Source organism: Aythya ferina (assembly GCF_964211825.1).
Source record: "Aythya ferina genome assembly, chromosome: 2".
NCBI lineage: Eukaryota > Metazoa > Chordata > Aves > Anseriformes > Anatidae > Aythya > Aythya ferina.
Window position 1 is genome coordinate 107,512,171 of NC_140297.1, and position 25,866 is coordinate 107,538,036.

The 25,866-nt window shown below is 40.6% G+C and overlaps 2 long non-coding RNA genes across 2 annotated transcripts in view; one reads left to right on the plus strand and one right to left on the minus strand.

The window, feature by feature from the left end:
* Nucleotides 1–25,866, minus strand: part of LOC311431083 — a 35,280-nt gene that overhangs the window by 1,934 nt on the left and 7,480 nt on the right. The window contains exons 2-3 of the long non-coding RNA XR_014689229.1: nucleotides 14,445–14,523; nucleotides 2,778–2,893 (exon numbers count right to left, since the gene is read on the minus strand). This is a non-coding gene — a long non-coding RNA (uncharacterized lncRNA). The remainder of the gene's footprint in view (nucleotides 1–2,777; nucleotides 2,894–14,444; nucleotides 14,524–25,866) is intronic.
* Nucleotides 1,380–2,888, plus strand: LOC311431085. The gene is made up of 3 exons (XR_014689230.1): nucleotides 1,380–1,440; nucleotides 1,891–2,073; nucleotides 2,713–2,888. It is a non-coding gene; the product is annotated as an uncharacterized lncRNA (long non-coding RNA).

Here is a 25,866-nt window from a genome sequence, read left to right on the forward strand (position 1 = left end):
TTAGTGCTACTGGGGTCTCATGAGCAAGCCCGCAGTGCAGTTGGAAACATTCTTCCACTGACAGAATAAGGAATGATTCAAGATATCTTAATGATGTTTACTATTTGCACAAAGTCTTTGTGCAGTCTTGTATGTCCCTTTGATAGTTTTGTGCTTTCTGCAGATTGCAAGCACAGTTGTTTCGATAGGCTGTAGCGGTTTAAATATTACCTTCACGTGGAAGTACATTTCATATTTTGTGTGAAAGTGGAAACGTACTTAAAGTTAATCAAGAATCTTAATTTGAACTTTGTTTCTTTATTTCTACTGCTCACATTATTTAGAAATATGGAACAATCACGTAAATGTGCCCATACAGGTATTTGTCCTGAGAAGTAAACCTAGCTGATATATAATTAAGACTTTGTTATCCAAAGATGAAGACCTTTTCTAGAATGTGATTAGGAATTTCCTATCTTTATCTAACAGATAGGAAAATGTGAGGCAAATGTACATGTATACGGGCCAGTGGTCAGTCACAAGAAGTCCACCGCCTTATAAGCTGGTGTCCATGGGCCATGCTTTTACCATAAGTCTGAGAGAAATTCCTGGGCTGAAGCATGGGAAGGGCACTAGGAACACATTATTCTTAATTAAACTATTAATAGTTTAATTATTAATTTAATTTAATAGTTCATTTTTAATTATATTAAAATATTTTGTATACCAAATATAAATATAAACTAAATAGAAATATTAAATATACTAAAATAGCATTAATATTTTAGTTTAATAGTTCAATAATTTAATTTAATTAATTAAATTATATTAATATTTAATTAAACTATTAATAATTTAATTTGGATGAGGTGGTGAGTGTGTTCACACCTCGTGTTAGACACTTCCATGCCCAGACTAGGAACCTGCACTCCTGCAGTTAGCTGAGTGTCTCCTGACTGCACAGAGAGCGTGAAGGGCTTCTTTCCTAAGTCAGCCTCCCGAGTGAGGTACCAAAAGCTGTAAGGAAGTCCACCCTCCAAACAGGCTACACAATTTAATCTTACATCTCACATTGTGTCTGCATTCGGGTTAAATATTAATTTAAGCTTAAAAATGTTTTGATATGTAAATAAATACATTGCTTTAAGAGACGCTGCTTTTCTCTTCAAGAAGGCTGTGAAAAGCTGGCATGGCTTCCATTGGCATCTCATGACTTTCTCATGTTAATCATCTGTGAGGTTCAAACACCATTCAAAAAAGGGATGAACATCTTTGAGCAGCAGCTTTGAACTTCCTTTATTTGAAAGGGCAGCGAGAACTATAATTAGGTGCAGCTAGTTTTCATTATTCAGCTCATTTATTATTTATGTATGCCTTCCTCCCACAGTGCCTGGGAGCCTCACAGCTCGTGCTGGCAGAGATGGGAGCCCGAATGTTGCTCCACTTGTTTCCAAGCTCCAGGTAATGCAGCAGTCACTGTGGCGTGCCCCTTGATTCGCGAGCTGGGAGCAGGGTGCTGACCAAATGCAGGTGATGTTGCAGCCCCTGGCATCCCAAGCAAAAAAGATATGAATACATTCTCTGCCTTTTAGGCAAGCAGAGATGAGCTCCTGCCTTCACAGTCACCACCTCAATGTATTATAATTCTTGTCACTGCCTCACTGCAGTCTCTCCCTACCTCATGCTGGCTAATTTTTCTTTTTTTTTTTTTTGACATTTTGCGTGTTGCTTTATTACCATCCTCTGCAGGTCTTCTGGGGGATTGGAGGAAGGGAGCTATAATTTTTAATGGAGATAAAAGCAGGAAGGACATCATGGGATGGATTTTTGTCTGTTTTCCTGTAAGTTCCTGATGGTCAGTATTAAGGTTTTTAAGTATGGTATTAAGTTTTTTTTTTTTTTTTCTCAAAGGTTATGCATGACCAAAATGGTGACAGCTTTAGTAACAAGCTGCTTTGCCTTGCCATACTCTTCAAGAACAAGTTTCTTCTTTTCTGCAATACACGGCTTTCATCTTTCTGGAATTCCTTCCTCCTTGAATCCTTCTCTGTGAAGGCCTAGCAGATGGAAAGGCAAGAACTTGAGAACAGCCTGGTAGGTTTTGAGTGGGTGAGGTTAAAGTGGGGTACAGTAGAATTGTTAAAGCGGATGGGAAATTTCTGGAGTGCTTTTTTATTTTATTCTGAAGAGAATAAGTAAAGATTTAGACTACAAGTTGTTTTAGAATGAGGGCAATGCAGAAATGGGAAACCAGTGACCTACTTAAAAAGAAATTAAAATGCATTAAACCTCTTGGGGTTGAGGTTACGAAAAAAAAAAACTTAATAACAACAACAGAAAAAGTAACACAATGAATGTGTGCATGAAAGGAGACAACATCTTCATTTCTTCCCTAGAGGCAGCAAAATTCTACCAGGAAGAGTCTGACTTCTAGTCAAATTATTATTATGCAGTTATTATTATGCAGTTTAAAGGGATATTTTTACTTTGCTTAGACTTTTAGGGCACTGACTCTCTAATGTGTTGGAATCTTGTCTAAAAACAAATGCTTCTCACCCTGTCAGGTATCCTAGGGCACAAATAAGTTTCTGTTATCCTTGTCTATTATCCTATTTATTAGGACAGTTATACTGTATTTCAATAACATTGTTTTATTTTTTTTTCTTTTTTCTTTTTTTTTTTTTTTTTTTTCTTTATTCTTTTTTCTTTTTCTTTTTCTTTGCTTTTACATAGTTAGTGCCCACCCTGGATGACCAGAAGCTGTTTTTTGTTTGTCCTTTAATCACTGATCTGTTCACCTTGGATGGTCCTTCCAGGATTTAATGTTTCTGTTGGCATAGCTCTTGCTATCTCCAGGTTGTATCAGCCTTTCTGTGGCATCAAAGCGGGTCCCCAGGGAAGGAGTCTGTTTTACCTAATGCAAATCAAAACATGCAGACCTTGTCAGAGCTACTTCCACAGCTCTATGAATAATAATTACAAGCACAGGAATGACATTGGTCTCGTATCCAAAGCTTTCGGAGTAATTAAACTTGCTGGGAACAGACAGGCTAATCTGATACCTCTGTGGGTTATTAGATCCAGCTGTTTCCACACTTTGGTACCCACGAAGGAACAAATGGCTGCCCCACCAACAGGAGCATCCTGGCGCGTCGATTCTGCTTAAAACACTGGAGTTTCCCACAGCTGTGTCCCCTGCACCTTTCCAGGACCCAGCACCAAACCTGGGCGCTGATAGCATCACTGCACCAGAGCCTGGGTCACTCAGCACCAACCAAGTCGATGATTCAACATCATCACGCTGTAACGGGAGGCAGAAACTGTGCCCCAGACCCAAAACCATATGTGCCCTTACCCATCTGCAGTTCACTCTTCCTGCCATGGCAGACACTCAAGTTTCACGTTTCATGTTTGTTTTCTACTGCTGATTGTGTCCCTCATGAATTAATTTCACCCTTTTTTTCCATTTCTTCTACCCTCTCTACCACTACCTTTACTTGTCTTCGGTCTTCTCCTTACTGCCTCACGTTTTTTTGCTTTGTCCTCTTCACAAACCCAGGCATGATTTAACCTCTCCCATCTTAATCAAAGTAGTGCCCTTGAACTCACCTGCTGTCCCTGTTTACTGCCTCATCATCCTTTTTCGTTTAATCTCTCAGCACACTTAACAAAGAGTTTACAGTTGCTATCTGGTGTTCCATCAAAAACCCACTTTAATGCAGCTTCTGCCCTTGTACTTCCCTGACACCTAAGCCTATTATTTATTTCAATAACCATCACTTTCTTTTCTCTGCCCTGAGTAAATGCCTTAGTGATTCCAATCTTTCCCCTTTCAGAATATTGCTGCAAATGCTGTTTTTCCAAACTTGGCCACAAAACACCTGTGATTACTTTCCTTTATATTTCAATGACTTCATTTCGCTTCCAGGGTCTCTCTCGCCTTATGGAGCTGCATTAGTAACATTCTGATTTCTACTATTCACTCCCCATAATTACTATGATTCAACTGTACAACAGCTATTTCTGTGGCAGGAGCTGGATGACAACAGCAGCTATGGGACCAACAAATGCCCCAGGTGCCATCTAGCAGCATAGACCCTGCCTGACAAAATCCACGGTCTGGTCTGCACTATGCTGCCAGCTGATACTCCTCAAAGATAGGCAGGGCCAAACCTTGATGCTAACTCATCAACAGAAATGCCCATCTCCACCACAGGTGTTGTCATACAGAAGAACTCTCCCTCCACCCTGGACGTTGTCCTCATGCAGGGTGACAAGAGGCTGCTTGGCTTTGGCTTGCCATCTGACGTTTGCTGTGAGTTCCAACCATCTCAGCTGCAGGCTGGTCCTATATATATGAATATCTAAAATACCATTTCCAGTCCTCATTACAGCTCTTCTTTGCACTGATATTTAAAAAAACACCCAAGGGTAACAGTTAAGACTGCTGGAATTGATACCAGCCATGCTGATGAATGCTGTTGTATCATTTCCTTGTGCTTCCCATCTGTCCCATATGTACTTCTGTCCCCACTTGTTTCATACTTAGATTTAACCTCCTGGGAACAAAGATAGGAGTCAAGAGAGGCATTATTCAGAGAAACTGCCCCAGTGACAGAAGTAGTCCTGACCATATACGTAGGTCCTTGCAGAAATTAGGTCTATTGGAAATCACTGCAAAAAGGCTTGGGTGGAAGAGTGGTGTAAAGGAAAGGGAGGAAAAGAGAACCAAATCCCAGTCCTATTGCAGATTCGTTCTCCTCTCTCACAGTTTTGCATCCATTTGTGGTGTGGATGATTCTGAAGTGCCAAATGTAATATTTATAATCTCAAAATCTGCTCAAATCAGTAGACGTTCAGCACTCTGAATGCTGTCTGCTCTATTTTGCATGATGTAACTGTAATTGGTGTTAAGATATTCCTATTTATTCTGGAAATACAAAATGTGTTACTTTGTTCTTAATCTGCATAGACTGGAACCATCTGCTGTGATTCACAGTTGAAGAACAAGAGCTTATAAATTCTGTCTAGTACTTATATCCAGCCCTCATTAAACAAATAATCACTCCTGCTAACAAGTTGTAAGGCAGACGAGTGTCCAATTACAGTCTTACATTTAGGCACGTGATTGATGCAGTCCCTTGAAAACAAAGCAAAATCAAGCAACAGCAAAAACAAACACAGTTAAATGAACTTTTATCTTTTGCTTCCACCTGATGGTCAGAAAGGCAGCTTTTAGTGGCTCAGGTAGAGGATGAGCGAAGGTTGTCCTCAGGTGTACCAGTGGCTCTGATGCCCATGTTGTGGAAAAGGTGATTTGACAAAAGAAAGAAAGGATCAGCTGGTTTGCCTCCAGAAAAGCAGAAAAGAAGAATCAGCAGGAACGGTTGTGCAGTAAGAAGACCTAATCATGAAATATATTTTGTTTGCATTGCACCCAGATATAGAATCACAGAATCAGTAAGGTGGGAAAAGACCTCCAAGATCATCTAGTCCAACCACCAGTGTCACCCACTAAACCATGTCCCCAGGCACCACGTCCAACCTTTCCTTGAACACCCCCAGGGACGGTGACTCCACCACCTCTTTGGGAAACCCATTCCAATGCCTAAGCACTCTTTCTGAGAAGAAATTTATGAAGAAATATGCCACAAGCCTGCTTGATTTAAATGAAGAACATGAGGCATCCCATTTGCCTTGCACCCAGACATACAACGAGACTGTTTGATTTAGGTAGGAAGTGAAATATTGTGTAATATCTGTTTAACATACAGTTGCACAAAAATAGTAGAGCCAAGATAGCTGTGTCCAGCCTGTAAAAATTTGAAGGAATCAGACGGCCAGCACGCGGTTTGCAAACGTGCAGCACCCATCTGAAGACTGGAATGGCACTCAGAAGAGTCTGAAGCCTGTCTGACAAGCCAGAAGAGGTGGGACCTGACCTGTGGAAAGAGGAAGTAAAGCTTTCCACCAGACTGGTATTGATCCATGGGAAAACCCTATGTAAATACCCATGTAAACACCAAAGGGGCTTGGGGGTTGAGAATATGCCCCCGTTGGTTCTGGCTTCCCTTTGTGGAGAGCTCTCCACGTCATCCACCTCAGTGCTGGAGACCAAGAACTGTCAAAGGATTTGGCCATCAGACACCTCGATGCAGCGTCAGTCTTGTGGTATTGTAAACCCAAGGCTTGACTTGTATGCTTAATTACTGCTTGATTTTTGGTTGTTTACAGATGGATTGTCTAAAGGGTGAGCTTAAATAGGTACCTGCTTATAATGTTAACTCTATCAGCCCCTCCAAACTCTCCTTTCATGGTGGTTTCAAAGTCCCTAATAAGAGCAGCTCCCACAGCTGGCAAAAAGCAGCTGCTGCTATTGACATCAGCTTACACAGCTTTGCAGAGGCTAAAAAGAAACTCCTGCCAGGAGGAATAAAACTGCCTAGAAGCCAAGGACAGGAAAGGATATCTGCAGATCCAATCGACCATTTATCCTGTGCAGGTAGGTAATGAAGAGCTTTTGATTCATGCACTGGACACGAAGTATTCTCTGTGGTTTGGGATGTTTAAGGTAGATAGATAGAATTGTATCCTGCCCTTCATCCGTGCCCAGCATTTGTCATCCTTGGACACTCAAAATGCTGATTTGGTCTTGGTCTTAAATCCTGCCAGATTGTACCAGAGGGGAATTTGATAGGTACATAGATTTTGTTTCTGTCTTAAATAAATAAATAAGAGAAAAGAAATAAGAGCAGCAAGGCTCAATGTGTTAGAGCAGATTTCAATCTTTATTTAGCTTTTTTTCCATGATGCAAGTCTTTCTTCAGCCCACTATCTACCCTTATGTCTCCCAGAACATATTTTGAGTGATGATGCACACTTTCTGGAACTGTTTACTCAACTTATTTGTCATATTTGCGCAACATTTTACAAACAAGATAGGTCAAATTTTTTCCTGTTGACATAATTCAACAGACTTCACTTAGGTTTGGCTAGAAGGAATTTGGTCCAATTAGTTTTGTTTACGGATTTATCCAAAATTAGGAAATGCTTTTAAATGCCAGGCCTGCACCTAGCTTTCTGACTGGCTGACCTTACGATCAGAAAATACCAAGGCCCACTTTTCGCTTGTGAAAAATGCCTTTTATGAATAAATGTAGGAAACTTCCAGCTCCTTATCTTGAGGTTTTTGTTGTAGGCTCTATATAAAATCTTTCAAAGTTTTCCAAGGAAGAGTTCTCTTCCCCATCCTTTTAAGAAAGCAGGTTTCCCCATGATCACAGTGGTATGGCTTTCAGAGGAAGCAATAAACCAGTATCTAAACTGTTGAAAGGAAAAACCACAGACCTTCTCAATAAATTCAACCTACAGTCAGTTTAAAGACACCAACTTTTCCTGTCTTTAAATATGGAACGTGACAGATGTTTTAGCAGAAGGGGATGATACAACAGTGTTGTAACTCTCTGAATGCCCTGGAGCAATTTAAACGGTTTAAGTTAAAGGCAGATCTCCTCGGTCCCAAACCCCCTTCAGAACTAGGCAGGTGTAAAACTATCTTAAAATCGAAAGGTCTTGAAAACACAGCATGAAATCTCACCTTGGCTCTTCGTATCACTGTAATTCTCATGTCTCGTTTTGAATATAACGCTTTCTTCTCTGTCTGGAAAGGCCTGAGATACGGGGCTTTATCTTCACAGCATTTTAATGGTTGGATAAATGTTAGGCTAGTGTGGTTCTAAAGGTCTGAGCCTTTATATCTGAGCCTTCAGAGGAGAAGATATAAAAAATAATCTCAGCTCCTTTTATCATATTTGGTACAAGTAGCATGTTTGGTTAGGCAGCCCTCCTATCTGATATACAAGCGTAAAACTTCTCCTCTGTGAGTAATACTGCAGCATCATGCTTGTATACAGCAAGACTTTTATAACTATGTGAAAATATACCACAGAATTCCAGTCTGTACTGGTGCTTGGGGATATTTTTCCAAGTGCAGCACCCTGCATTTGCCTTTGTTGAAATTCATGAGGTTCCTCACTGCCCAATGCTTCAGCCTGTCGAGGTCCCCCTGAATGGCAGCACAGTCCCTGTACAGATGGTACAGAATCACAGAATCACAGAATTTCTAGGTTGGAAGAGACCTCAAGATCATCGAGTCCAACCTCTGACCTAACACCAACAGTCCCCACTAAACCATATCACTAAGCTCTACATCTAAACGTCTTTTGAAGACTTCCAGGGATGGTGACTCCACCACTTCCCTGGGCAGCCTGTTCCAATGCCTCACAACCCTTTCGGTAAAGAAGTTCTTCCTAACATCCAGCCTAAAACTCCCCTGGCGCAACTTAAGCCCATTCCCCCTCGTCCTGTCACCAGGCATGTGGGATACCTGTCTGGAATGGTCCTGGTCACACAGCTAACCAGCCACGCATTACAGAGGAATTCTAGAAACTGGTGCATATTATTTTATATATATATATATATATATATATATATATATATATATATATTTTTTTTTTTTAAACAAGGAGCTGAATGATATTAGGATGATTGCTACTATTTTACTTGATGAGGTACATGATGCACCAGCCTTCCCAACTGGCAGTACTGTTACCAGCAGTGCTATAACAATAGTAATAGTGCTGATGTTAGGCAGCATCTGAAATGATCAAGGGGCTGGTTCAAAATGGGAAGAGCAACCTTTTTGAGCAATGTATATAAAAATGCAGAATTTACTGCCATGAAGAATCATCAATGCCAAAATAATATACATGTTGAAAAAGGCAAATGAGACAAATCCATGAAAAAAAAAATAAATCCAGCGTAGGCTGGTAAGCCCAAATGTCACCCCTGGGCTCACAAATGCCTGAGATTCAGGCTGTTAGGAACTGTTAGGATTTGGCACCAGTATTGGTTTGCCCAAGTACAATGTGTTCCAGGCTCTACTACTGGCCAGGAGGACCAGGAGGATCGTCAGTACTGACTCCTGTAGCCATTTCTATAGTTGTATGTTATGTTTCTTTAACATACAAGTGCAAAGCAGAGGCCTAGGCTGATGCTGTATTTTTACAGGAAAAATCATCATTACTGAATCTGACTTAGGATTTTCATTAAGATGTCCAGTTCCCTTCAAAAACAACAAGAGGGAAACTTTTAAAAGCCTTGAGGTTGCTGTTTCTTAAAAGACTGGGCTTGGGACCTGAGGAAAGTGCATGTGTTTGGAAAGCTGACATTTGTAAGACTGCACTATTAGCTAGTAACAGGTGTTACCTCTTCTTGGAGGTGATGCTCCTTACCTTTCTTGTTTCTTCATGGTGAAGAACACGGCATTTAAAACAAGGTTTAGTCAACAACCACCTTAAGAGCTTCTTGGTGAAGACCTGGCTGATTGACTCAGCCTGCCTCGTTATTATAAAAGGAAAGGATGAAGCAAATAGCAGGCTTTAACGTGAGATAAATGGTCACACTGGGCGAACTGTGGGTTTCTAAGAGTCAATATCTTGCTTTGTCACAGCTTCGCTCTCCATCCTGTGATTTTTGGCATAGCAACAAAAGTAGTAGTGCTGCACCTGTGAATTTTAAAGGCCAAATCGATAGAAGACACACAACTAAAATTCAGAACATTCATCAGAGGATGCACAAATATGCCAGTAGCATCCTAAAACCTTTTAAAGCAGCAGAGCTGGCTAGCTTCTGGTACAGGGTTTATCTTGTGCGTGGAAGGATCGCTCCCCAGCCTTGTTATTTAGTGCCACCCCGTGGACATTTATGTCAATTGCTCGGGGCTGTGGTTATCTCCACAGGATGCCAAATTTTAATACACCAGACCAGAGCTAAACTGGAGCCTTAGCTGACAGCCACCTTCATTACTAATTTAACCCTGGCGATTGAGCTTTGCACTGAAGTGAAGGGACAAGCACAAGTTATTTTATTCATTTTTTTTAAACTCTGTGGCAGCAACATATCCAACTATGTCTTGCGTGTTTTCTAAGTAAATGCGAATCTTCATTCCTCAGAGGTGTAGAGAAAGAAGTAGCCCTGGATACATACCTACAGAACCAAGGCATATTGGCTTGATAGAGCTGATTTGGGTGATATTTGGACAGTTGCATTTTTGACGAGATGTGCAGTCACATGGCAGACACAACTCTTTTTTTAAAAATTATTTTAAATGTAAGCATGCTTGCACAATTTTAGGAAACAAATGGTAGCATGAAGTACTAATCAAATGGACACCGACACGAGCATGAGCAGACTACTTTGCTCAGAGTAGTTGTGTGATTTATGCCTATCATCTTAAAATGAATGCCAGGAAACCTTTTGAGCTTTTCTGTAAGGTACGTGCTATACATGCTATAGGAAGAGAATTCATTTTCTATAGATCTGTGAATGTCCTAATTAAACAACTTAGGACTATTTTTTTTTCTTTTTTTTTTTTTTTTTTTTTTTTTTTTTCTTTCCAGCATACCTTCTTCTTCCCCTCTTCTTCTGAGGAGAGGGGTTGAAAGAGCAGTTGTGGTGGAGTTCAGCTGCCCAGCAAGGCAAGACCACCACAGCTTGATGTCTCCAGACACATACAAGAGATAGCAAGAGGTATCATTTACTTATGCTTAATAAATAAAATTTCTGTGACGTAGTAGGTAATTCTGGTGTGCAGTATGCCTTTTATTACATGCATCTCAATTTTTCATTAGTTAGCTACTAGGTCAAATACTAGAAAGAACTGAAGTCAAATATTAGGAAGAAAGCACTGAAAGGCCTGTTTTTCTTCACTGCCCCATGTTTTAAGTCAAATATTGGGAAGAAAGCACTGAAAAGCCTTTTTTCCTTAACTGCCCTGTGTTCAAGATCACCATACTTAACACCCAAAAGAAGCACACTCTTGAGTTGTGGGGGGTAGGTCTTTACCCTCTCAAGAATGTGTCACTGATGTATGACAGACCAAAACAGTAGCCTGTGAACAATGCTGGTGTTCTGAAGAAGATGCGTAATTTCCCAAACTCCCAAAGCATGTTGAATGTCAGAATAAGTTGTTATTATTATTATTATTTTTTTGTTACAACCCAAAGGATAGATGGCAGTGCTCTCTCCTACTCTGATGCTGTGAGAAGGGCCTCCTGTCAGTTGGTCAAGACTGAGTTCCTCTGCATTGAGGAAAGACTGGTAAAGGTGGGAACTGTCCCAATTCAGTATTAGATCACGTCTTGAAATGAAAAAGATACACCTGCAACTGCAGTGGTCATTGAACAGGGTTTCCAAGCTTCAAAACATCTGTCATAGAAGGAGGGTGGAGACAATACTGTCCTCTGTAAATCTGAAGTACATCCTGAAAACTCTTTGTTTATAAAATTATTCTCTCGTGACGATGTGCAGGATGAAATGGACAAGGCCCCAGATATTCTTCCCGATCCTGTGACATCCTTCTTTGTCAGAATAGTTTGAATTGTTTCTTTCATGAGAAGTGTTAGGAGAAACTTCTGGAAAAATAAAGAGCTGTTTGCACAGGTTGAGTTCAGCCAGGGAAATTAACCTCTCTTTGCTTATTCTTTAGCCAACGAGGTGAGATAACTTTTTCTACAATCCATAACAGCTGAAATATCGTGTAAAGGAACCTGCCTGCCCTGAATAACTAGGAAGAAAGCTCTCAGAAGTCTTTGCCATGGGAAAGAGGTAAGAAAACCACTGATTATTACGACCAGACTTTGTAATTTTGAAGAAAATGTGTGCATATTTTCCTCACCCTGCAGAGTCCTGGCAAGTTTTACTGAGGAAGAACTGAGTAAAGTGTAAACTGGTATATAAACTTGTCCACAAAAGGAAGAGTTGTGCTTCAAATATGTGCCTATTTGCAAAGCATATTCCTTTCCTATTGCCTCCTTGTGACCAGAAAGATAATCTATAGCTGGTCTTTGAGAGGAGCATGCAGATGGGTCCCTGCAACAAATGCTGCCTGAAGCAATCCAGCGTGTCTTTTTGTGATTCAGGGAGTGCAATGACACTGCAATGTTTTGGGCCAGCATATGATGTTTGGGTGTCTTATCATGCAAATGATAAGTAGTTTCTCAACAGTAGAGCCTGCATCTCCCACTTGAACGAGCCCGAAAGGAGATAACATGTCAGTAGATATATTATTCATATAAATATGAATTCATATGCTCAAATCTTTCCAGGAAACCGAGGCCTATAATTTGATACAAAACATACTTATGTTTTTACCCTCAGTGACAATATTTTTTCATGCAAATAACAGATATCAAAACATTCAGCTGCAAGCACAGCTTTGGGATTTGCACGTGTAAGCACAGATGTATGTGTACGGAGCTCAACTTATTGAAAACATGGCCCAGTAAATGCTTTGGTTCTTCTGGGAGGAAGAATTAAGAGGCACCAATTTGTGTGTAAAATTCTAGGGATGTGCAGTTCCACATAATAAAAATGTGAAGTTAACTAAATAATAGGAACATATTGCCTTCATTTTGAAGTCCTGTATCCCCAGGAGAAGCCATAGACATTTTCTTTATCATTCTGACATGTCAGTGTCAGTGACTCCCATAACATCTGAGTGCATCCACAAAACTTCAAACACTTTATCATCTGTAAATGTTCTTTTCTACATTTTTATTTTTTTATTTTTTTTTAAGTTTTGGAAAGTGAAGTTTTGTCAGGAAACCATAAAACCTGGAAGAGCAAGTACCTCAGTGTTAGCTCTTACTGTCTTTTCTTTCTTCTGTTCTGTAGGTGACCAAGTGGATGTCTTGCATAAAGCTGGAGAATGAGTACTGAGCTCCAGCACTGCATTTACTTGCCAAGCTCATGAAACTCTGGTTGCCTGCTATCACAATCCTTTGTCTCACTTACTCCAAGGAAGAACACTCATCAGCATGCCAAGCTCTCTGCATAGTTGTTGGACATCTGCTTTTTGCCAAAATAACTTGAGTTTGTCTAAGAACTGGTAATCTTGACTCATTTCTTCAGTGCTGTGTCCTGACTATCCTTGGAAGATGCCTCTGATGAAGTATTGCCTGTGCATCCCAATACCCACTGAAAACTAATTTTTCTTAAGACAAATGTAAGTATTTTAAGCTCTTTCTCTACCTTCACAGCCCCAAGAGATTCCTAAAATTCTCCAGGCAAAGCTAAGTGATTTATTTTCAGAGCTCAGCAGTTCCTCTTTTTTCTATATATGTGAGGACACTCCTGGATGAGTAAGAAATCTTAATGTAACCAAATCTTCATTCTCCAAAATGAGAATGAAGAATCCTGCCTAAGTCAGCAGACATTTTTATAAGCTAACCTTTGCAAGGCAGTAGCTTGTGAATAGCAATTTCTCATCTCCCTTGCTATGCTGCAATTTATTCCTCTGGAAAGACATTTTAAGTAAATTTACCAAAGGCAAATGTAACGATGATAATATATTAAAAGCTCCCAAGCTGGTTAATCTTTAGAGGCAATGGAAAGTTTATTGAGAGCAATAGAGCATCCTGTGCCAGCCTCCAGTCACAAGACATGAAGGTGTTTATTTTTAAAAACCTGAGTGTGGGTTGCACTTCACAGTCTATTTTCCACAGTATCACACTGAGGCCAAGGAATAAAAATCCCCAATAAGTTTAGGTAGGGTTTACTGTTCCTCTGAGATGCTTATATTCAGGATTGGCTTGATAACACACACAGATACAGTGCTGGTCATAACATGTTGCACCATGACTATCAATGGTTTATATGACAGCGCTTTTGTGTTTTACACACATATTTTCTTGTTGTTAATGGGGGAGAAAAACCTCTATTACGGAACTAAAGAGCTTATTTAAGGATGTTTTTCTCTGGGGAAGTTTATCATGTCTCCTGGTTTAATTATATCACTGAGAGTATGCTAATTTTAGTCCCCTTGTGAAGCTCTATGTGATTTTAAATGCTATTTCATTTTTGGCTTAAAATGGTTTTGAAGAGACATATGCAAAACTGAAAAGAGACGTTCTAAATCCTAAGACAAGCTACCTACATAAGTTGTCACACTGCTTCAGTAGTAGCAGTGTAACGATTTCCTATAGCTGTACGGATGCTTTCCCTTTCACAGGCAAGTCTTTGCTCTATAGCAGCGACTCTAGATCCAAAAATACTCCAATTTTATTTCCCTGTGGTAGCAGTGCTATGAATTGTGTGCCTGCTATGAGGCGGGGAGGGAGCGGAGTGTTGATCCAACACATGCTAGATAGCTGTGTTGGCTACATAACTAATTTCACTAATGGAAATTTCACTAATGGAACATAAAATTTCTCTAATGGATTCCCACCGGAAATATGTTAATAGGCAGCAGCGCCTCCATAATGCACCATTTCTGACTGAACAACTGTAAATTGCAGAAGTGCTGGAAAATACACTGGAACACCTGATTCTCTTTCATCCTGAAGATATCCAACACAATTACTGTATATAAAAAAGACATAAACACAGATGCAAATACAACTTACCTTTAGATAGAGCCTTTATTCCACCAGAGTGACATAAGCAGCCTGAGAGCAGGAAGAGCCAAGTTTAGAGCAGCAATGGCTGGGGATAAATAGAGCAAATATGATATTACTTGGGAAAGGAAAGGAAGGAAAGGAAAGGAAAGGAAAGGAAAGGAAAGGAAAGGAAAGGAAAGGAAAGGAAAGGAAAGGAAAGGAAAGGAAAGGAAAGGAAAGGAAAGGAAAGGAAAGGAAAGGAAAGGAAAGGAAAGGAAAGGAAAGGAAAGGAAAGGAAAGGAAAGGAAAGGAAAGGAAAGGAAAGGAAAGGAAAAGTGTAACTCAGGAAGTGTACCCAGCAAATTAAAGGGATCCAAAATGAACACACTTGCTTCATATTGTTGTAATAGTATTTGCTCACTAAATTGGAATCTGCAATTACTGTAAAGAATGAGTGTACACAAAAGATCAGCGTGTGAAAAGGATAATTAGTACTTAAAAAAGTGTGAAAAAAATGAGCATCTGAGGCATGATGTTGCAAAAACTAGTTTAATGCTGGAAAGGGCAGAAATTTAAAATATCTCATCTATAAAACTTCCAAGCATTACAACTTCTAAGCAGAGAGGCAATCTCCTATGCCAGATCTCTGCTAAGCCCTGGAAGAAAGGAACTACCCGTCTGGCAAAAGGTACATTTTACTGCCCCTAGTTTGTGACTGGGTATGCAATATATACATATAAATATATACAACAAGATACGATAACATATATATGTATATTTATGTGCCCAATGATTATACTTCACAAATAAATAATATTTTATTATTATTATATGACTTATTATATAAGTAAAATTTGGGGTCAGATGGGAGGAAGGATTGCAGCAGCACGAGTCTGCATATAAAAGCCAAGGGAAATGCAGCTTCTAATGACATAAACATGGGCTGTGCCATGGGCAATTGCAGTGGCAAAAATTATGGTGAATGCAGGCTAGCAATACAGCTGTTTTCCATCACAACAGGGGGGGTTCAACTGCAGTGGCTTCAAATTCAAACACTCCAGAGATTTTGTTGCTATAGCAGCATCAGCCATCCACTGAAGTCCAAACAAAATGTGGTACCATTCCAGGTCTTTCACACGTGCCCATTTTATTTCATAACAAGACCTTGGAAAGCCATCATGTATCGATACTAGAGCAACCACTGCATTGGGCAGGGGTAAGGGTATTGCTTTCAGGAAATACATTTCACAGCACTTAGTTTGATGAGAAGCATGAATCATAACACTGAAAAATGTTTTTGTGGCTAATAATAGACTGCAATTATCATTTTTCCTGAAAAACAGTTTCTACTGTTACATAACTCTGCAGTTAATGGTCTCAGGGACTATATGATATTTGCATTTCAGTCAGATGAGAGAATATTCTGTAAAAACTAACTGTGCTTTATCTATACATACATGAGTCCTACTACTAGAAGAGCATCTTTAGCGTTTTCATCCTCTCACTGTGCCATAACAACAGGTTGCTCTGTTCAAAAAGTGCATCTGAGTGCTGCTGCTCTGTTGTCAAATTTTATAGGGAAATCAGCAGGCCTACATCAGTTTCTTGTCATGCCAAATTCAGTGTAACTTCAGCCAGCCATCTGTAGCCAGTTGAATTGCTTTGCTTGCTGGGCTGAATGAGTTAGCACTGGGAGCTCTAGGCTCTGCCCACCCCAAGTGGCTATGCTCCATCCACAGGTTTCACACTGCAGCTTCCCTCTTCCTACAGGGGTAGCTTGGACCAGGAGAGACCTCATGCTACACCTCTGGGACTACATCCTTCCAGCAACGTGTGCTGATTCATGTTTCACACTGTAAAACCTAGTATCAGTAGGAGAGCATGAAAAACGTCTAAGCTACATAAAATAGAGGGGCAGAAGAGCTTCTGTACAAAGTCAGAAGGCTTCTGTATGAAAACTTATCATTTTTGTTAGATTTGCCTGAGATACGAGAGCTTGGTCAGAAGGCAAAGCATTGCACAATGTGGATGAAGAGACTTTCAAAATTATGTGTAGGAAATTCTGTGAGATGTCTCAAGCTTAGACACTTGTGTATGTTTTTCTCTGAATAAGGACTGTGGAGTAGGAATACATAATTTGTACCTACTTGCTAGTAGCCTGGAGGCATCTCTTAATTAATCAATAGGTCACACAGTCCTTTGCTTTTAGAATCAGACTTTTGTAATATACATTTATATTTTTTCTTTTGTATAATGATTTTTGTTCTGAGAGGTTTTTGTGAATGCAGCAATGATGACATGGCATCTTAGTGTGTTCACATTAAGACTGTACCCCACATTATTCCCATCAGTTTCCATTGGAGAAGAATGGCACTTGCATTCAGGTTCTGGTGGAAAGAACTGCTTGCAGTCTCCCTCCAAGACGAGAATTACTCAGCTAAAGGGAAAATAAATCCCCATGCACACTGGTGTCACCCTACAGATACTATTCTTCCATTGAGGACGAAGTCTGAGACCCAAGAGAAAGGGAACTGAGGAGGAGTGGAAGAAGAATGGATGGTTGACGGAAAATCATTGCTTGGTAAGGGTCTATCTGAAACTTTTTTCCAGTCATGAAGAGTACAGTATCTTACTGGTTAATTCATTATCTATATCCTCAAATCTGGACACATTTAAACAAGTACAAAGCCACTTGCATCCAGAATACTGAAGGCCTTTCTATATATTAAAAATAAAAGCAGATGCTACACTAGTCTTTAAAAGAACTACGGAGTTTGTTCTGAGGCCAGTAAATCTGACTTGGGTGCCAAACAAATTTGTAGAAACTATAATGGAGACTAAAATCAGTGAGTGAAGTGTAAATATGAGCTATAGGGGAAAACTCAGCACTGATTTGTTCTTATTCACAATTTTATTACAGTCTTTTGAAAGTGTCAATGAGCAGATGATTACAGTTGTACTTACATACGGATTTTCAAAAATCTTTTAAAAAGATTCCTTATGAAAGGCATGTAAAGCTGTCATGATCTAAGTCAGAAGATGTCTCAGGGATTAATATTGAAAAGCAGGGAACAAATGTTAAGAATTAACATTCTGTTTTCACAAATGCACATTTCATGGAATTCTTGTCATTCACCTCACAAAGGTTGCACTTGAGCTAGGAAGGATGCTGAGAAGAAAGGCAAGATTGACCTGAAAAGTGAAATGACTTCCCAGTGAAGAGCAAGTAGCTCTTCAACTTGGAAAACAAACTGTGGGAGGGAACAGGGAGATGTGATGAATTGTATAATATCATAAGTGGTGCAGAGAAGATGATTAAGGAGTGGCAATTAATTATTTCCCACAGTATGAAAACAACAGAATGCTCAGTGAAATTACTGGGAATTGGGTTTAAGAGAAAAAAAAAAAAAAGCAAGTTCTCTTTTCATGGAGGGCATAACTAAATCATTAACTCAATTTTTTCTAGAATGTCATGCAGTCCAAAGTTTAAATGTCTAAAAGGATTTAGAAACATGTACTGGAGACACTAAATCATTACATCCTAAATCCCACAAGTTGCAAAGTGAAGGGGATACACTAGAAGAAAGATCCCTCTACATAAGCTATCATTTTTGCAGGCTGGAGTGGCAAACAGGAACCTTGGCTAGATGAGCCTGAGCATCTATGGCACTTTGTACATCTGGAGCCACCTAACAAAACAAAGGAAAACCAAGCTCAGAGGGTCCCAAGGGAACTCGGCATGCAGGAAGAGCAAACCCAAGTCTCTGTACACAACCTTCTGGCATAAAATGGTGATAAGTTGTTATTTATGTTTTATTTCTGTGAATAAACAAATATATCTCTCTTGCTGAGCAAAATTTCACACGGACATCTTTTCACACAGCTATGTGAGAGACATGGTGTGGATTCCTGGGTTATTCATTGTGTGCATGAAATACTACATGCCAGCCTAAACTTTTTGCCAAGGGAAGGCTGGCTCATTTACCACTTTTTTGGCCAAGAAATGGGACCAAGAAGTTTCAAAGGCAGTCTGTACAGTGTCTTTTTTAGGCGGAGTAGCAACAGTCCCCTTTTAGAGATTCATAGCAAATGTTTTTTATGCTTCTGGAGAGTAAAATGTCACTCTGCAAGGCCAAGGCTAGAAATGTATTAAAAAAAAAAAAAAAAACACAACAAACTGAGGCTTTTTTCTTCCACTCTGGTTCTGCAATCCTTTTTTCCCTAATCTAGTCTAGAAAAATGCATTTGCAGTTTATTCACTTAGAAAAATTATTAATACCTAATCTGGAAAAAAAAATGCTGATTTGAAGTCATTTTGATTCCTGATGCATCCAGTTGAGCTGCTAATTTGATGAATCACCTGCAGTACATGATGCTGGGCCTCGCATCGCTTTGCATTCAGCCTTATCAGTCTGATGAAGTTTGATCCTTTAGCAGGTATCATCTTATATGGGCAACACTCCCTCCTGTGAAGTGGGTCATGTCTAAATAAATCTGAACGCACCATCTGGCATCTGAGTTAGCAGCAGGTATTGGCTTCCTCTTAAGGGAAAATATACCATTTAAAAACAGTGAGCACTTCCCTTGTTTTGGGGGTAAAATTGAGGGAACTCCATGGATTTGTTATGGACTTAATGACCAAATTGGCTCTGGCAAGTGAAAGAAGGCTTAGAGTAGGATTCATTTATCATGTGTAGTATGTACATTAGGACTAGAATGATCTCATCACAGGGTATTTTTCTTATATATATGTAAAAAACAGATAGTTCCATGAAATACCTGTTTTCTATCTGTACTCAGACTTTCTTACTTTTCCCCCTACTTTTTGGTTGCCTGGCTTTCTTCCCTTGCAACAGAGTCATGTTTTCCTCTTTCTCATCTTAGACATTTATTCTTGACCTTATTTGTTATCTCCTTATCTCCAACCCCTTTCCTGTCTTACTATACCTCACTAAAAGTGAATCTGCATCTTATTCTTATTATTAAAAAAAAATAATATTATTTTTATTTTTTCCAATCTCATCTGCTGCTCCTGATTCTTAGATATTTTGTCCATCCTACTGCCTTCTTCCAAGTCGTATCTCAGAACCAGTGCTCCTTCATTCTCCTCAGTCTGGTCTAGGGAGGTAGACTAAATTTCTTAATGGTTGGGATGTACACATGTACAGGGGAGAGAGAAAGAGAGAAAAGTCCACATTCACATTGCAAAGCTTGCTCCCGGAAACAGGCATCATGTGTTTGGGTGCAACCATAACCTGATGAAGTATCAGCATACTGTAGTGAGTCTGAATAGGATGCCTAAATACCATAAGGTCCTGGTCCTTCCTCGCTGGAGGGACAGTAATCTTATTTTGCTTTGTAAAGCAGAGCATATGTGTCACCAAAATTATTTAGGGGTATCTGATGTGGAACATCAATCTGTTGTTATTAGTAACTTCTTAGGCTGTCACTGACATTGTGAAACCCTTACACTGTTGATTATAACAACTGTTAAGTCTGCATTTTTTTTTGTTGTTCAGAGAGTCATCAGTGTGTTTTCAAAGTGGATTCAGGAGCTGATCACTCCATAGTTGTTTTATTCGTCTCACAGAGTGAGAACATGTGCAAAGACAAAGAGAAATACACTGAGTTCTCTGGAGAAGAGGTGGCCGTACTCATTTATCACCTGCAACCCATAAAGTGGGAAGTCTGCCTCCTGCACAGCCTGAAACAAGGACAAAACTGGTCCCTAAGCGACTAGCAGATTAACTGTAGCATGCTGCATCAGTGCAGAGTTTATGGGCCTGCAGCCTCAATAACCATCATCGCAACATGAGACGGGATGGGGAATGAGAGAGCTGGCAGAGGAGGAAGAAGGCAGGGTGTTGTCCTTGGGTTTCTAATTCTCCCCCAGCCCCCTTCACTGCCTTTCTCCTTCAAGGGTTTTACATGTGGAACATGTTTCTGATGAAGTTGTTAGTGCTGAGAAATTAGCCAAAAATTGTTAAGCATTCCATCCTGTTACGTATTAGCTTAATTCCCCTACATTTTTTTTAAAGCAAAAGTCCTCAGGTTTTCATCTTGAATAAAATTGACATAGACGAGATTTTATCCTTGGGCTGCAGGTTACAATTCAGGCTGCCAGTGTGCAGGGAACATAAGAATTGATTCTTCCTTCTGCCTGAACAATTAAGACTTATGTGCAGGGCAAAAGCTGAAGTGCCATCCTAAAGTGAGGCTAGGAGCTGAACTACTTCCATCACCTTGAATTATAAACCCACAGGGCAGATGCCCAGCTAATCCCTTGGTCATGGTATGGTAATCTCAGATATGAGGTCTGATTAGCCACTTATTTCTTCTGCTGTAATTGTAAAAGGCTCTGCCAAATTTTATACAGGTGTAAAGTGCATACATATGAGAGGAGAAATTAGGATGTAAGCCTGTAATATGGAAAGGAGGTGTTGTGGCTCACCTTGGAAATAGGTACATGGTTAAAGTTGTGATCAAGGAGCTAAATGAATGATTTGCTTCCTTGGTTCTCACAAGTGATTTTCTTAATGCATTTCAAAATAATTGTTTTTGACCCGTGGTGCACAAATCTCACAGGAGTGCCTCAGAACTCAGTGCTGCCCCCAGATCCTCTCTGACTTTTCTTAATTCTGTTACTGCTCTATTCCGAAATTAGTATGCCAGTTTTCTGAGCAGAAATCCAGGACTTAGAGATATCAAGATGTATGGCTTCACATGGCACGGTTTTGCTAGCAGGGGAACTGCAAGGGTGGCCTCTGTGAGCAGAGCCCAGCAGCTGCCCCATGTGAGATCAGAGCCAGCTCCAACCGGCTCCAAAGGGACACACTGCTGGCCAGAGCCTAGCCAGGGAGTGATGCTGGGTGGGCCTCTGGGAGAGCAGATTTAGGAAAGGGAGAAAACTGAAGTGCAACAGCAGCTGGAAGAGAGGAGTGAGAAAATGTGAGAGAACCAGCCCTGAGGCATCAAGGGCAGTGCAGCAGAAGGGCAGGAGGTGCTGCAGGCAGGCAGCAGCAGTTCCCCTGCAGCCTGTGGAGAGGCCCCTGGGGGGGCAGGCTGTCCCCCTGCAGCCCATGGGTCCCACATGGAGCAGATCTCCATGCTGCAGCCCCTGGAGGAGATCCCGGTGGAGCAGGTGGAGGTGGCCTGGAGGAGGCTGCGGCCCATGGAGAGGCCCCGCAGGAGCAGGCCCCGGGCCGGAGCTGCAGCCCGTGGAGAGGAGCCCCCGCAGGAGCAGGGATCTGGGGGGAGCTGCCGCCCACCCATGGGGGACCTGTGCTGGAGCAGTTTGCTCCTGGGGGATGGACCCCGTGGTACGGAGCCGTGTGGGAGCAGTGCTTGAAGAGCTGCTGCCTGTGGGCAGTGCCTGCAGGCTCAGCTGGGGAAGGCCAGCATCCCGTGGGAGGGACCCCATGGGGAGCAGGGGCAGAGAGGGACCGTGAAGGAGCAGTGGAGGTGAAGCATCAGGGACTGACCGCAGCCCCCATTCCCTGTTCCCCTGTGCTGCTTGGGGGAAGGAGTTGAAGTAGGGGGGAAGGTGTCTGTAGTTTGCTTTTAGTCTCTCACTCCTCTAGTCTGTTAGTAACAGGTAATAAATATTAATCTCCCTATGCTGAGTCTGTTTTGCCCATGACAATAATTGTTGAGCGATCTCCCTGTCCTTACCTCAGCCTCTGAGCCCTTTCCATTGTATTTTCTCCCTCTTTTCCTTTGAGGAGGGGGAGTGAGAGAGTGGCTATGGTGGGGTTCAGCTGCCCAGAAGGGTAAAACCACCACCAGTACGCTTTCTGAGCCCCTCCAATCCTAATTAAAAATCTACCATCCTAGGCTTGATTTGAATGCACTGTTATTAAGAAACCTCCCTGCTTATAGATACATGAAAGTCAAAACATGTACAAAGTAAAGGGATCAAATCTTGCTCTCGGTTTCATCTGTGTGACATCACTTGCTTAATTGAAAAACCGTAAGTACAAGTTAAGCCATAACTTATCTTGCCATGAGGAAGGAGAGGATGGTTTGCTGAAGGCAATTGGAAGTTAATGAAGTCCTGGAGAGATGGGCAGTGGATGGGTGTTCACTCTGCAGCTTGCTGTGCTGATGGCAGGCTACTGCTGTCAGTAAGTTGAGTTTTTCTTTAAGCTAGTCTACACCTCCTCCTTCAAGGGACATGATATGACATAGGTATGTTAACCATACTCTGGTGCCTTATACACAGAGCCCTTCAAGGAATTCAGACAAGAGAACAAGTTTGTTTTCCGTTCTTGTTTTGACTTGAGTTTGATCTCAACATAAAGACCTCTGGGCATTGTCCTGCTTTCAGTTTTCTAGGAGGTATTCATGAAAATTCAGATACCTGGCATTAACCTTGCCTCTTCTGGATGCCCTGTTGGGCTTTTGCAACTTGTCGTAGAAATGTAGCAGACATCTTTACATTCATCCTCATCTGTTCCACATGTAGAATTGATGACATGCAAGCTTGCCATCACATCTCAGCCTGCAGTCGAAACAACTGGCATGTTGATTCCTTTCTTCACCAAAGAATTTGGGCTGGGGAGAACCAAAATGTTCAGAGAAATGCTTCAGGTCACTTTTCACATTTTAAAAGCAGCTCTGAGTAAAGAATTTGGTGCCTATTAATAGTCACATTTATTAATGATCACATTCCTGAAGTTTGAAATCCTCTGTCTATTGGGACAAATTAAGTGCAAGTCAAACTGTCCAAAATCACTCAGTCAATTACTTTTTTTTCCCTGGAGATGGATGGGCCACCTTCAGAAATCAGAGAGCAGTTCATTTCCATGCCCCTTGGATTCTTTGTCTGTTTACTGAAATAACAAGGATCTCGTCTGGGATATATTATCGTAATATAACTATAGTATCTGTTGTTTGCAACATTTCTACTGCAATTTATCATCTGCCATTTGTGGTGCATCACGGCAAAAAGGAAATGATGGAATTATACAAGAAAATGAAAGTTAGAGAAATGGAGAAAGATAATCAAAGAGCTGTTCAAAACTGTGAAGGTCACTCATTTTATTTTTCTTATTTGGTAACTGTGCTATATTGTCTCATTTAAATGTCTAAAAAAAGATGGTGATGAGAGAGAAAAGAAGATAACAAAATCTAAAGCAGCGATGATTTTATTCCAGATATTTTTACTATCTTATTTCCACAGTCTTTAAAAAGATCTACAGCTGAAAACTGGTCAAAATCCAACGTGTCAAATGAAGCAATAGTGAAGCAATTTTAACATGCATTATCTTGACCAACTGGGCATAAAGCCAGGTGCTTGCTATACACATATGGCTATCAAAACATATCATGCCTTTAGAAAACAATCACGAGGCTTGTTAGCCTCATCATTTAGAAAAAGGGAGAAATATAGAGAGAATTAAAAACAGATCAGGTTTAGAGAGGGCAGAAAATGAGACCTGTTATGTCTTCTTTTTTTTCTACTCTTATTTCACTGGAAGGTTATGGCTGTAATCTAAGCCAACAGGAAAATAAAATAAATAAAAAAAAAGGTAGTGAAAATTTTCCACATTAAAACCCATTTTTACTGGAGACAATGCCTAAAAATCAAGATGCAGTATTTGGGTCTACGCTCAGGGATGAATAGGCTAGACAGGAAAGCCTACGATGACATGTCTCTGCTAGCATGAGATGGTTCCCTATGCTGTACCCCTAAGTGCTCTAATTTCACCTTGAGCATCCCAGGCAATGGACTTTCACCATACTCTGATCACTTTAACAGTATGTTAACATTGTTGGTTTATAATTCTTGTGTGATTAAAATGGATATTTTTCCTCTTATACTGCTTTAATCTTTCTTCAGCTTTTACATCCAGTTCCCCAGAGTGTTTTGAAGTACTTCTGTCATTCCAAACAGCTCTTCTTTCCTTGGTATTTCATCCTTTCTAGATGAGACTGTCAAAAACTCTCAAACTTGGCTTATTGCTTTTCTTACTGAAGTCAATAGCTAAAGCACTTGGTTTTACAGCTTTCCGTCTGTTGAAGTCAGTGGATGTGACTGCTTTCCTGACAGGTGCTATGGAAAGTCTGAGCTGTCGCTTTTGGATTCAGCGTTGTATGGAAATTTACAATTGCTTGCATTTCTTGGCTACTGGAGCAGCAGAGAAGCTCTCACTTGGATACAGAAAAAAATTGCTCTGACTTATTTCTGAATTTAAATCAGAATGGCACAAACTTGTCAAAAAGAAAAAGAAAAGGAGAAAAAAAACCTGCATTGCTCTCCTTCCATACAGTTTCACAAGTAGCAAACACCATCTCTCCCACTGTAGTGGCAAGGTGAATATATTAATTATGTAGAGTAATACTTATTTTCCACCATTAAAGCTCTTGCTGATTGTCAGTCAGCACAAGATATCCCAATAATACCCATAATTTAGCCATTTTAAAGGTATTGAGCTCTAATTCGATTGACTTCCATGTAAGCAGTTACATTGCCTCTATACATCCTGACCTCAGCCCACTCTGAACTCTGCCTGAGAGTTAAACTATTAAAAATTTAGTTATTCCCACAAGCATCATGATTTAGACTCCCAAGAAAGCCCCCCTCACAGACAGAGAGAGCTTGCTATCAAGTGTCTTTTCACACTGCTTTCAGAAGCCTTTTTACAACCTCACAATAGCATTGTGTCTAAGGTTGGGAGAATTTAGCAAATTACTTCAAAATCTGTAATCCAAAGGCCTGGTCCTACAAATGTAAAACACAGATTTAAATTTATTCCCCCTATTGCCTGCTATAATAAACGTTTTGCTCATAAGAATAATACCCTGCACCTTTTCCTGTGTGCAAGCTCAGAAAATCTTGCTAGTTGAACCAAACCCTGAACAAAGGGTGAAAATTCAGTCTTTCTCGTCGATGGTACATTATTTAAGTTACTGCTAAGTGAAAGAATGTAGAATTCGATTGCTATGACCGTTACAATGAATTTCTACCTTAGATTATCTCCTGAGATGACCAGTTTATGATCATTCAGAGAGGAAAACAGCACTTTTCATTACTTCTGATAATGACTGGAGATATTGAGAAGAGACCAGAATTCCCTTTTTATACAAAGTTTTCAGGAGAGAATGAGAAGTTGATCACAGCTGCCTGGACCAATAAACAATGTACAGCAGCTAGAAATGTGCATCATTTCCTCAGAGGAGACCCAGAGGATTCAAGAACTGAGCTCTCCCAGGAGCTTGGTGGTACTTGTTCCAGTGCTAACCCAATGCCCCTCCGAAGCACTTCCATCTTTCATCAGCAATTTGATACCCAAATTTGATAGCCCTTCAGTAACTGAAGATGACCAAGACAGCTCAGCAGGATCGCCTGGTGCAAGCAGAAGCTGAACAAGACCCCATTCATGGTGGCACCCTTCACGGTGACCCCACTCCAGTCCCTAAAGCTGTTGGTGGTAGCATGGGGCAGAAA